This window comes from Cervus elaphus, chromosome 14 (assembly GCF_910594005.1).
Source record: "Cervus elaphus chromosome 14, mCerEla1.1, whole genome shotgun sequence".
NCBI classification, from domain to species: Eukaryota; Metazoa; Chordata; class Mammalia; order Artiodactyla; family Cervidae; genus Cervus; species Cervus elaphus.
The window spans coordinates 43038705-43043446 of NC_057828.1; the positions used below are offsets into that span (position 1 = coordinate 43038705).

Genomic DNA, 4742 nt, shown 5'->3' on the forward strand with positions numbered 1-4742 from the left:
AGTGACCACAAGACTGGAAAAGCAATGCCATAGAATGTTCAAACTACCACACAACTGCACTCATCTCACACACTAGCAAAGTAATGCTCAAAATTCTCCAAGCTAGGTTTCAACAGGATGTGAACCTAGAACTTCCAGATATTCAATCTGGATTTAGAAAAGGCAGAGGAAATAAGAGATCAAATTGCCAACATCTGGGGTCGTCCCGGCCAATCCAGCCTCTGCCCCCGGACCCAGAAGATCTATAAGGAGCCGAGGGGCCGCAGCTCTGCGCACCCGCCATGGGCCCGCGCCGGAGCCGCAAGCCCGAAACACCAAGGAGGCGCCCCGCGAGCCCGGCTCCCGCCGCCAGCCGGCCGGCCCGTCCTTAGGCACGTCCTCCCGTTCACCTGCTCGCCGGAGATATGGAATCCTGAAGGAGATCCGAACTCTTCAGAAGACCACACACCTGCTGTTAAGAAAGACCCCCTTATGCCGCCTGGCAAGAGAAATATGTGTTCAATTCACTCGTGGTGTGGACTTCAATTGGCAAGCCCAGGCCCTGCTGGCCCTACAAGAGGCGGCAGAAGCGTTTCTAGTTCATCTCTTCGAGGATGCCTATCTCCTCTCCTTACACGCCGGCCGCGTCACGCTCTTCCCGAAGGATGTGCAGCTGGCCTGGAGGATCCGAGGCATTCAAGAAGGGCTTGGCTGAGCTCTGGCCACCCGCCCGAGTCTCTGGTTGATACCAGAGCCTCTGCCTGTAGCCAGGACCAGATCCACGGAGTACAAGGTGTTGCCTGGACTTGCTCTCTTGAAGCAGAGCGTGAGAGTTGCTTTCGTAGTTAGTTTTTTTTTAGAAGAAGACTGCATGGCTTTCCTCTGTAACAGAGGTAATATTTGAGAGAATCAACACATTCCAGAAATCCTGAGAATAATTTTCAGATGAAGAGACTCTAAGGTTGACTCCACTTTGCAAATTATTCATGTGACTGATGATTTGGAAGACATCAGATTTTCTAGGTTATGGGCAAAAAGGATATTTACTGATTATTTTAAATCTTCTTGTACCATTTAAATTTTTTACCATATATACATATTTACTTTTATTTAAAACATGATGGAAAAAATAAGAGAAGACCAGTCAGTTGCATGGAAGAGCCTGGCGCATCCAGCATACAAATCTCTGTCTTTCAGATTGACTTCATCATTAACAGCAGAAGCAAGTTCGTATGTGGACTATACCTGTCAACAGATTATACAGCTTTTCAGAAACTCAGTTGGGATGAAAATAGAAAATTGTTAAGGTTTGATGTTCTGGTTCCTTCTGGTAAATTCCTGCCAAAATCATTCAGAAATTCCAATTTGTAGAATTTATTTTATTCTTTATTTGCAAATCATAGAAGATGTATCATAATTTATACTTCAGAATTTTTCATCCCAGGATTTTAAAGAGCCTTTTCAATGTTTTTACAGGTATTTTTATAACTTCCTTGTGGAGAGATAATAGAAATAATTCTTAATGGAAAAAATTTGAAGCAAAGTTACTGTTATACATAGATTATACTATGTTCTTTGTGTGTTAGCCTTAAATCCTTCATTTGGACACTTTGCCAACAGCCACAATTTAAACAAGAGAATTGAGGGGTGTATCTTTGCCTCCAGTGGAGTAGAGTATGAGCCGATAAAATCCTTGCCCTTCTCTTGTAACTGAAAGCAGTTTAAGAGACTTCCAGAGAAATAGGAAGTGCCATCCAAAGACATTTAGATATTGTATGTGATGAAAATGATTAGTGAGGGCGGATACTAATAATGATGCGTCAGCCAATTGAATTCAAACTAAAGAGAAGGACCAAGTTCTGTTGTTTGATAAATTTTAACCCTTTATAAAAACCTTTTCCTGTTCAACATCAACTCATTTTTATGTAAACATTGGAATAAAGCTTATCCATGAATACATTAAAAAAAAAAAAAAACAAATTGCCAACATCTGCTGGATCATACAAAAAGCAAGAGAATTCCAGAAAAGCATCTACTTCTGCTTCATTGACTATGCTAAAGCCTTTGACTGTGTGGATCACAACAAACTGTGGAAAATTCTTCAAGAGATGGGAATACCAGACCACCTTACCTGCTTCCTGAAAAGTCTGTATTCAGGTCAAGAAGAAAAGTTTGAACCAGACATGGAATGACAGATTGGTTCCACATTGGGAAAGGAGTACACCAAGGCTGTATATTGTCACCCTGCTTATTTAACTTATATGCAGAATACATCATGCAAAATGCCTGGTTGGATGAAACATAAGCTGGAATCAAGATTGCCAGGAGAAATATCAACAACCTCAGATATGCAGATGACACCACCCTTATGGCAGAAAGCAAAGAGGAACTAGACAGCCTCTTGATGAAATGAAAGAGTGAGAAAGCTGGCTTAAAGCTCAACATTCAGAAAACCAGAGTATGGCATTCGGTCCCATTACTTCATGGCAAATAAATGGGGAAACAATGGAAACAGTGACAGACTTTATTTTCTTAGGCTAAAAAATCACTGCAGATAGTGACTGCACCCATGAAATTAAAAGACGCTTGCTCTGTGGAAGCTATGACCAACCTAGACAGCATATTAAAAAGCAGACAAAGATTAAAAACCTTTGCCGACAAACGTCTGTCTAGTCAAAGCTATGGTTTTTCCTGTAGTCATGTATGGATGTGGGAGTTAGACCATAAAGAAAGCTAAGTGCCAAAGAACTGATGCTTTTGAACTATAGTGTTAGAGACGACTCCTGAGAGTCCCTTGGACTGCGAGGATATCAAACCAGTTAATCCTAAAGAAAATCAACCCTGAATATTCACTGGAAGGTCCGACGCTGAAGCTGAGGCACCAGTACTTTGGCCACCTGATGCAAAGAACTGACTCACTGGAAAAGACCCTGATGCTGGGAAAGACTGCAGGCAGGAGGAGAAGGGGATGACAGAGGATGAGATGGTTGGATGGCATCACCAACTCGACGGACATGAGACATGATTTTGAGCAAGTTGGTGATGGACAGGGACACCTGGCGTGCTGCAGTCCATGGGGTCCAAAAAGTTGGACATGACTGAGCGACTGAACTGAACTGAGCATGTGCTTCATGGCAGACATCATTCTAGGGGAGGAATAGACAATAAAAGAGTACTCAAAAAACCAACAAGACAAATAATGTACCAAGTATGGTAAGAACTAGGAAGAATCTTAAACAGGGTACGAAGCTAGGGAGTGAATATACGCACATGCATGATATGAAGGAAAGAACCAGACAGAGATTTGGAGTGAAAAAAAGAGCAAGTACAACAACCCTGAGATGGAAACGTGGCCACTAAGCAGTGGAGTTGGATTTAAAATCAGGTCTATGTGACATGCAAAGTCCATGTGTTTCTATCATGTCAAAAAACAAAGCTGCATTTAATTGATTTCTGTGGAACAGGCTGTGAGGATAAAAATCTCAAAATATCTTAAGAAAAATAAAATGTGTCCTCTATCAAAAAAATCAAGTTAGAAAAGGGGGCTTCAAAGGCTTCATTAACAGTTAACAGTGAGGAAAAAATTTCCAGAATGGGCCATAGAGAAAGCCTGTAGAAGCGCCTTCTGTTAAAAGGGATTGCCAAGTATAATCGACAATTGGCATAGGTGTATGAGAATGTGCTCCTGCCCTTGCGGCTTTCAGGCTCATAATTTAGTGGCAAAATTTGTCTCTTCCAGAAGATGTACTGAAAAGAATGCAGAATGAATACATCAGTAAGGATGAGGTGTTACGGAAGAGAGCTGTTAAAGGACCTCTGTATTATTACTTGCTTTTTAACTCCTACTTTCAGCATCAGAGAATCATTCCAGGTTTAGAAAGGACTTTTCTATGATATATTCCATTGAAATACAGCCCCCACACATCAACCATACCATCTGCCCTCCACAAAAGACCACTCAACTCACAACTTTGTTCAAAACCGATCTGCTAAAGCTCTAATGCATAATACAGACTTAACAACGGCATGTCTGTGAGCCTGCTAGCCAGTCCTGATGAAGATGCAAAACACTATCACCCCCTTCTCTGAAAGTCACCCTTCCTGCATGTATAAAGCTGTCCTCATCCCATGTCCATCCTCACCAGGGCCAAGCCATGGAACTTTCTATGCTAATCATTCTTTTCCAATCCTTTCACCTCATTTACCTTGTTATAATTTTATCTGTCCTTCTTAAGAATGTATGATTTGTCTCATACTCATACCCCTTCTTTCCCAAACCGTCCTCACAATCCCCTCTGCTCAACAGCAACTTACACTCCCCAGGAACTTGTATCACATCTATATCCCCTGATGAGGGAGGCTAGTAGATTTTGACATAGTAACTAGAATCTCATATGATCCTGAAAGAAGAACCTGGATTAGGAGGAAAAAGGAGAATGAGACAGGTAACTTCAGACCTCCTCTGATAGAGCACAGAGCAATCATGTGCAGCCTTCTGGCACTTTCAAACCCCTTTGAAGGAAACAGGATTTATATAAAATGTAGAATGGCTTGTTGGAACCTGTATTTTCCTACTGAAGAGCCATTTGGGTGAGAAACTAACTACAAGCCTTGAAGTCAGCATTTAAGAAATATCCATCCCTCCAATCCTGATTTATTTTTGTATAAACTTTGGGTATTCCTACCAAGAGTTTCCCAGTCTCAGCTTCAACAAACTGAATGGAAAGGACTCATTATTGTCCTAGAGAATGGATTCCAACTGT

At 41.7% G+C, this 4742-nt stretch overlaps 1 pseudogene; it reads left to right on the top strand.

The window, feature by feature from the left end:
• The first annotated feature begins 281 nt into the window (after window positions 1-281).
• On the top strand, window positions 282-694 carry LOC122707706 (annotated as a pseudogene).
• Window positions 695-4742: the final 4048 nt, after the last annotated feature.